Source organism: Arachis duranensis, chromosome 1 (assembly GCF_000817695.3).
Source record: "Arachis duranensis cultivar V14167 chromosome 1, aradu.V14167.gnm2.J7QH, whole genome shotgun sequence".
NCBI classification, from domain to species: domain Eukaryota; kingdom Viridiplantae; phylum Streptophyta; class Magnoliopsida; order Fabales; family Fabaceae; genus Arachis; species Arachis duranensis.
The window spans coordinates 45,001,380-45,010,299 of NC_029772.3; positions in this window are offsets into that span (position 1 = coordinate 45,001,380).

The following is an 8,920-nucleotide window of genomic DNA, read 5'->3' on the forward strand; positions in this document are numbered from 1 at the left end:
CGTTCAACTCCAAAAGAAGCCTCAGCTCGTGGATAGATCAAGCTCAGCCCAAACACACACCAAGTGGGCCCCAGAAGTGGATTTATGCATCAATTACACAACGGTGATGCACTACATACAGCTTGCCATAGAAGGGAGTGATAAAATTGGATAAAAGCAGTAGGAAAGCAGAGATTCAGGAGGAGCACAGCATCTCCATACGCCTATCTGAAATCCCCATCATTGGATTACATGAGTAACTTTATCTTTATTTTATGTTTATTATTTATTAATTTTCGAAAATCCATAATCAATTACTATCCGCCTGACTGAGATTTACAAGATGACCATAGCTTGCTTCATACCAACAATCTCTGTGGAATCGACCCTTACTCACGTAAGGTTTATTACTTGGACGACCCAGTACACTTGCTGGTTAGTTGAACGGAGTTGTGTCCACACATAGCAAAGAGCCATTATAATTATTCCATACAATAAAGAGTACAACATTGATGATCACAATTTCGTCCACCATAGATTTTCTTCCCTTTTGGCCTTGGTTGATTAATTGGTAACTCTTGAGTTGTCAAACTCATTGTTGACTGAAAATTGGAATTCTTCAAGAATTAACTTGAGTTCCAATAACTCTAGCCTTTTTCGAGGAAAGACTAGGACCTGAGGAACCAAACTTATTCCATCCACTTGACTTACCTTCATAGTTAGAGGTTAATTTAGTGGGAGAAAAATCCAATTCTCATCACAATCGATAAAGATAATTGGGATAGGACTTCCAGTTTTCATACCTTGTCAAGAGTTTTATTAGTTATTAATTTATTAATTCTTGCAATCTATTTCTCTTGCTTAAAAACTTTTTCAAACCCAAACACTATTTTTTCGTAACCAATAATAAATCATACTTCCCTGTAATTCCTTGAGAAGACGACCTGAGGTTTGAATACTTCGGTTTATAAATTTATTGGGTTTTGTTACTTGTGACAACCAAAACGTTTGTACGAAGGGATTTTTTGTTGGTTTAGAATCTATACTCACAACGCGACTATATTTTTATAAAATTCTTTACTAGCAAAAATCCTAACGTCAAGGACCTAAAGGAATCTGAGGCTCATATAGAGACCATAGAGATTCCTTTAAACCTCCTTCTGCCATTCATGAGCTCTGAAAACTATTCTTCCTCTGAAGAGGATGAAGACGTAACTGGAGAGCAAGTTGCTTAATATCTAGGAGCTATCATGAAGTTGAATGCCATGTTGTTTGGTAATGAGACTTGGGAAGATGCACCTCCCTTGCTCATTAGTGAACTAGATACATGGGTTCAGCAAACTTTACCTCAAAAGAAACAAGATCCTGGTAAATTCCTAATACCTTGTACCATGGGCACCATAACCTTTGAGAAGGCTCTGTGTGACTTGGGGTCAGGTATAAATCTTATGCCACTCTCTGTAATGGAGAAGCTGGGGATCTTTGAGGTATAGGCTGCCACATTCTCATTACAGATGGCAGACAAGTCAGTAAGACAAGCTTATGGATTGGTAGAGGACGTGCTAGTAAAGGTTAAAGGCCTTTACATCCCTACTAATTTCATAATCTTAGACACTAGGAAGGAGGAGGATGAATGCATCATCCTTGGAAGACCCTTCCTAGCCACAACAGGAGCTGGAGGAGGATGAATGCATCATCCTTGGAAGACCTTTCCTAGCCATAGCAGGAGTTGTGATAGATGTTAACAGAGGAGAATTAGTCCTTTAATTCAATGGGGACTACCTTGTGTTTAAGGCACACGGCTATCCTTCTATAACAAGGGAGAGTAAGCATGCAGAGCTTCTCTTAGTATAGAGTCAAACAAAGCCCCCACAATCAAACTCTAAGTTTGGTGTTGGGAGGCCACAACCAAACTCTAAGTTTGTTATTGAACCCCCACATTCAAACTCTAAGTTTGGTGTTGGGAGTCCACAACATTGATCTGATCACCTGTAAAGCTCCATGAGAGCATACTGTCAAGCAAGTGACATTAAAGAAGCGCTTATTGGGAGGCAATCCAATTTTTATTTATCTAATTTTATTTTTATTTTATTTTTTCTTTTATGTTTTATTAGTTTCATGATCATGTGAAGTCACAAAACAAATACTAAAATTAAAGACAGAATCAAAAACAGCAGAAGAAACAGCACACCCTGGAGGAAGAGCTTACTGGCGTTTGAACGCCAGTAAGGAGCATCTGGCTGGCGTTCAATGCGAGAACAGAGCATGAATCTGGCGTTGAACGCTAGAAACAAGCATGAAACTGGCGTTTAACGCCAGAAACATGCTGCAGACTGGCGTTGAACACCCAAAACAAGCATAGAACTGGTGTTTAACGCCAGAAACAAGCATCAATCTGGAGTTAAACGCCAAGATTGCATGCAGAGGGCATTTTACACGCCTCATTGGTGCAGGGATGATAATCCTTGACACCTCAGGATCTGTGGACCCCACAGGATCATCTCAGGATCTGAGTATCCCATAGGATCTCTACCTACCTCAATTTACCTTCTCTCTTCTTTACACAATCCAATAACCCTCTTTCCCAAAAACCCTTCACCAATCACCTCAATCTCTCTTTCTCATCACCTCTTCACCACTCACATCCATTCACTCTTCCCCATAAGCCCCACTAACCTTCAAATTCAAAATCCCTTTCCCATCCATACCCACCCAATATGGCCAAATCTTAACCCCTCTCCCTCCACTATATAAACCCCTCTATCCTTCTTCATTTTCACACAACACAACCCTCTCTTCTCCCCCTTGGCCGAATACACACCTCTCTCCATCTCCTCCATTTTTTTCTTCTTCTTCTTCTTCTCTTATTTATTCTCTTGCTCGAGGGCGAGCAATATTCTAAGTTTGGTGTGGTAAAAGCATAGCTTTTTTGTTTTTTCATAACCACTTATGGCACCTAAGGCCAGAGAAACCTCTAGAAAAGGGAAAGGAAAGACAAAAGCTTCCACCTCTGAGTCATGGGAGATGGAGAGATTCATCTCAAAGGTCCATCAAGACCACTTCTATGAAGTTGTGGCCAAGAAGAAGGTGATCCCTGAGGTCCCTTTCAAACTCAAGAAAAATGAGTATCCGAAGATCCGACGTGAGATCCAAATAAGAGGTTGGGAAGTTCTAACCAACCCTATTCAACAAGTCGAAATCCTAATGGTGCAAGAGTTCTATGCCAATGCATGGATCACTAGGAACCATGATCAAAGTATGAACCTGGATCCAAAGAATTATCTTACAATGGTTCGGGGGAAATACTTATATTTCAATCCGGAAAATGTGAGGTTGGCATTCACCTTGCCTATGATGCAAGAAGATGCACACCCCTACACTAGAAGGGTCAACTTTGATCAAAGGTTGGACCAAATCCTTATGGACATATGTGTGGAAGGAGCTCAATGGAAAAGAGACTCAAAAGGCAAGCTTGTTCAATTAAGAAGACTGGACCTAAAGCCTGTGGCTAGAGGATGGTTGGAGTTCATCCAACGCTCCATCATCCCACTAGCAACCGATCCGAAGTTACTGTGGATCGGGCCATCATGATCCATAGCATCATGATTGGAGAGGAAGTAGAAGTTCATGAAGTCATCTCTCTTGAATTCTACAAAATAGCCGAAAAGTCCTCCACCATGGCAAGGCTAGCTTTTCCTCATCTTATTTGCCATCTATGCTACTCAGCTGGAGTTATCATAAAAGAAGACATTCTCATTGAAGAGGATAAGCCCATCACTAAGAAGAGGATGGAGCAAACAAGAGAGCCCATTCATGGATCTCAAGAGACACATGAGGAAGCTCATCATTAAGAAATCCATGAGATGCCTCAAGGGATGCATTTTCCTCCAAACAACTATTGGGAACAACTCAACACTTCTCTAGAAGACTTGAGTTATAACATGGACCAACTAAGGGTGGAGCATCAAGAGCACTCCATCATTCTCCATGAGATTAGAGAAGATCAAAGAGCAATGAGGGAGGAGCAACAAAAGGAAGGAAGAGACATAGAAGAGCTCAAGGACATCATTGGTCCTTCAAGAAGAAGGCGCCACCATCACTAAGGTGGACTCATTCCTTGTTCTTATTTCTCTGTTTTTCGGTTTTTTATGCTATATGTTTGTCTATGTTTGTGTCTTTACTACATGATCATTAGTATTTAGTAACTATGTCTTAAGGCTATGAATAATTCCATGAATCCTTCACCTTTCTTAAATGAAAAATGTTTTTAATATAAAAGAACAAGAAGTACATAAGTTTTGAATTTATCCTTGAAATTAGTTTTGATTATATTGATTTGGTGACAATACTTTTTGTTCTCTGAATAAATGCTTGAACAGTGCATATTTTTTATCTTGTTGTTTATGAATGTTAAAATTGTTGGCTCTTTAAAGAATGATGAAAAAGAGAAATGTTATTGATGATCTGAAAAATCATAAAATTGTTTCTTGAAGCAAGAAAAAGCAGTGAAGAACAAAGCTTGTGAAAAAAAGTGGCAAAAAATATAAAAGAAAAAGAAAAAGCAAGCAGAAAAAGCCAATAGCCCTTAAAACCAAAAGGCAAGGGTAAAAAGGATCCAAGGCTTTGAGCATCAATGGATAGGAGGGCCCAAGGAAATAAATCCAGGCCTAAGCGGCTAAATTAAGTTGTCCCTAACCATGTGCTTGTGGCATGCAGGTCCAAGTGAAAAGCTTGAGACTGAGTGGTTAAAGTCGTGATCCAAAGCAAAAATAGTGTGCTTAAGAGCTCTGGACACCTCTAACTGGGGACTTTAGCAAAGCTGAGTCACAATCTGAAAAGGTTCACCCAATCATGTGTCTATGGCATTTATGTATCCGGTGGTGTTCCGAGGGTTACCTGAAACTATAGGTCGATCTCGGATGAGATCTTCTGTGTTGGTCGGAGCCGATGTGTCCGGCAGGTGCACGGCAGCCGGAGCTGGTGTGTCCGACTTATTGGACTTGGTGGTGGTGCTGATCCTTCGTCCCCGGAGGGTGGGGGGTACCTGCAAGGGACTCCAATGCTTAAGTTAGCAAGTGTATTAAGCAGGTATTGAGTAGAATCAGAGTATGAGTTATACCTGGGTGCTCCAGTGTATTTATAATGGTGAAATGTGGCCTCCTGTGGATAAGATAAGTTAGTTATCTTATCTTATCTTTATCTTATCTTTAAGTGAGGTCATCTTTAAGGGAATCGCCTTTATCTCTATGGGCTTGGGCTGCCCTTGGATTTGGGACGTATTCCTCTATTTGGGCCCTTTGTTTGGGCTTTCCTGTGTCTTGGCCGAGCTCTTTGAGAAGAGGTCGGGTTATCTTGACCTGAAGAGGTCAGTCGCTTTGTCTGTACAACATCCCGGGTCAGACAACTCGACCCAGGGTATGAACAATGTCGCTGCTTGAGCTCGGTCTTCTTTTTTTTGAGGCCGAGTCTTTTACTTCGATCCTTCTTTGGTAAAGCCAAACTCAAGCATTTTGTCAATTCCTTTGTATCAGCTTTTGAATGTAGAACGTTTACTCTAAAAGACGCGCGCTTTTATACCGGCGCTTTTTTGGGAACGTGCGAGGATTTAATGCTTTTAATTTTGAGCATTAATTGCCCCGTTTCCCTTAGGCTCTTTTACTTTGGATTTTGAAAACCTGAAAACGGTTTCTCTTCTTTTGCTCTTTCGTAACTTCTTTTCTCAGTTCTCTCCACTCTCTGCTTTTGTACTTTCTGTTTTTATTTCGTTGCAGCGTCATTTGGTGTTCTCTGGCGCTTGGGATTTTGCACTGGTTCCTGCGACATTTACTTTTGTTCGCATTTTTCGTGGTGAGGCATTTCCAGATTTCGTCTTCCCTCTTTGAAGCTTGCTGCTCTTTTCCAGGTTGGTACTAGCTTTTCTTGCTTTTTTCGTATCTTCGTTTTTAACTTTGGTGAGTGTTCTTGGTTTTGCATGTTTGAAAGTTTGGATCTTTTTTGTGATCTTTTACTTGTTGCTTGTGATGTGCTTCCTTCTTGTGGTTTTTTCTTGGAATTTCTGTTGAGGCTTTCTGGGATTTTACTGTTGCTTTCTGGTTACTTTTGGTACTGGTAGAAGATCCGTATCTGTTTCTTACTTTTGGAGATTGCTTCCTGTCTGATCTTTTTCAAAAAGGTTGCATCTTTAATGGTCCCATGCTTTGTTTCTTTGGGAATGTTTTTGTTTGATAGGCTTTGTAATCATTTGCTGTGTTTTTCTTTGATGAAAAAGTGCTTTGTTGTTTTGAATCCTTTTTGAGAAATGCTGGGATGCGATCTGTAGGGTATTTCTGGAAACCTTGCTTTGTTGTTGCCTCCAAAGAATGCCCCAGGGCTTTGGTTTGAGTCCTGGGGTTTTCCTTTTCTTGATTTTCATTGTCTCAGAAGTATTGACCGAGTTGTTTTCCCCTTTGTCCGAGATGTTTGTAGTAACCTCATTTTCTTTTCTTACTTGTAGGATTAGTTGGCCTCATGTCTTCTCGTAATAACATTGTAGAGATGTCTTCCAGAATTTTCGAGGAGATGTCCGATTGGCTGGACTCCCTTGTTTTGTTGTGTGTTTTTGTTGTGGATGCTGAATTTTGCACAGAGCTGAGGAAGCGTCATAGGATTTGTGGGAACAATGCTCGCGAGGGGGATTACGAGCTTGTTGCTCCTGATTCTGATGAGAGGGTTTGCTTTCCGACTTCCATCGAGAGGGAGCGTCCTTTCTTCTATGCCTATGAATATTTTTTCAGCCAATTGAATATTACTTTTCCTTTTACTGCTTTTGAAACCGACCTGTTGTGGTCGTGTAATATAGCTCCATCCCAGCTTCACCCCAATTCCTGGGGTTTTATTAAAATTTTTCAACTTCTCTGCCGTGAACTAGATGTAACACCTTCCCAGACTCTGTTTCTTTACTTGTTTGTTTTTGCCAAGCCTGGCGGTTCTTTAAAAAAGAAAGCTTCTTGGGTTTCTTTCCGGTCCGCCCAGGGCCATAAAGTGTTTGCAATGTATGATGAGTCCTTTAAGGACTTCAAGAACTACTTCTTTAGAGTTCGAGCTGTTGAGGGGGCCCGCCCCTTTTTTCTTGATGAAAATGACGAGTCCTCCTTCCCTCTTGAGTGGCAGAAGGATGTAAGAGTGTCTCGCTATACTTGGGAGATGCTTGATAATGTTGAACGCGCTTTTGTAGTTGTTCTTGAGGATCTCTGGGGAAAACCACCTCATCTTGATACAAAAAGTTTTTTGACTAATCCGTCCTTGGTTCGGACTGCTTTGGGTATTTGTTTGTCTACTTGTCTGACTTGTTTCTATACTTATTTCCTTTTTCTTCCTCTTTTGTAACTCTTTGTCGTGGCTATTTTTGTGTTTGTAGAGATGTCAAAGAACAATGATTCTATGAAGGCCTTCAAAAGGGCAAAGAAGGCAACTGCAGCTTTAAACATTTCGGCCAAGGCGGCCGAAGAGGGATCTTCCCAGGTTCCAGTTAAACCTCCTGTACCTAGTTCTCCCAGGCCGAGGAAAGCAATTCCTATTCCTCGGGTTCGCTTGGTCGATCCTCCGCAATCTTCTGTTGCAGCTCCTGGTGCCCCTCCTTGTAAGAAGCAAAAGTCATCCGAGCCCTTTAACCTGGATGCCCCAGATTTTGATGCTATCGAGTTTGTCGATCAGCAAATTGCCCCTATGGTGGGCTTTCTATGGACGATGTTTCTCTTCTTCAGCATCTGGATTTTATCACTAAAAGTAGTGTGAAGATGGCTCATATGGGTGCCGCTATATTCCGAACAATTTAGGGGATTCCAATTCATGCCACAAAATCCTTTATGGAAGAGGCCAAGTCGGAATTTGATCGAATCAAGGGTTTGAAGGAGGAGTTAGAGGTGAAGTTAGCGAAGGTGGAGAAGGAGCTGGAGAGTGAGAAGGCCAGCTCTATTGCCCTTGCTGCTTCTTTGAAGCTGGCCGAAGACATGGCGTTGAAACATAAGGATAGCTACGTCTCGGCTTATAGGGAATTGATGCATCTTCGGGAGGATTTGGAAACAGCTCGGGTTAATTATGGTGAGCTTCAAGGTCACCTTGTGGGTAGCGTAACTGCTGCCTCCGAGAACCTGATGGAACAGTTCCGGGTTGTTGCTCCTGATGCCGACTTGACTCTCATCAGCCTGGACAATGTCGTGAGGGATGGTAAGATTGTCCCTGATGACCAGGATGATGATGAGGCTGATCCTCCCCCCGTGCCTTCTCTTAAGGTGTCGACCTCCTCTGTTCCATCCGTTACATCTGATCCGGATTGCCAGATTCTAAACCGGGATGATGGAACCGTCGATGCCGTGGCCCTTCAGACTCGTCCTCCTTCCCCTTGTCCTGACGCTGCCAAGAAGGTTCTAGATGTTTGCTGATCTCTTTCTGGATGTATAGTTAGCCCAGCTTGTGGGCTTTTAAAACTTTTCATTGACATTTCCTAGTTGCTTTGTTTAGCAACTTTTTATTTTGAAAAACAAAAAGTAGCTCGCTTTCCCTTCACGGTAGGTTTTGGTGGCTTTCCGTGTCTTATAACTTTTGTAGAGGTAGCTTTTTTGACTTGGTATCTTTTCAGTTTTCTACTGATGTTTGAAATCTTGCATTTCGACCTCTTCGGATTGCTTTGTTTTATTGTTTGTAGCTTGGATCCTTTGAGGTTTGTGACTTATGGGTCCAACTTGTTTCTTGGTGGTTCTTTTGCGCTGGTCCCCCTTTAAGTTATTTCTGTAATCCTCTTTCTTAGACCTTTGTCAGGTCTCTTTCAGAGATTACTTTTATAACTTTGTTTTGTAGGAAACCGGCTTCGTTAGGTCGATCTCTTTCTAAGTTATTTTTGTAATCCTCTTTCTTGGACCTTTGTCAGGTCTCTTTCAGGGATTACTTTTATAACTTTGTTTAA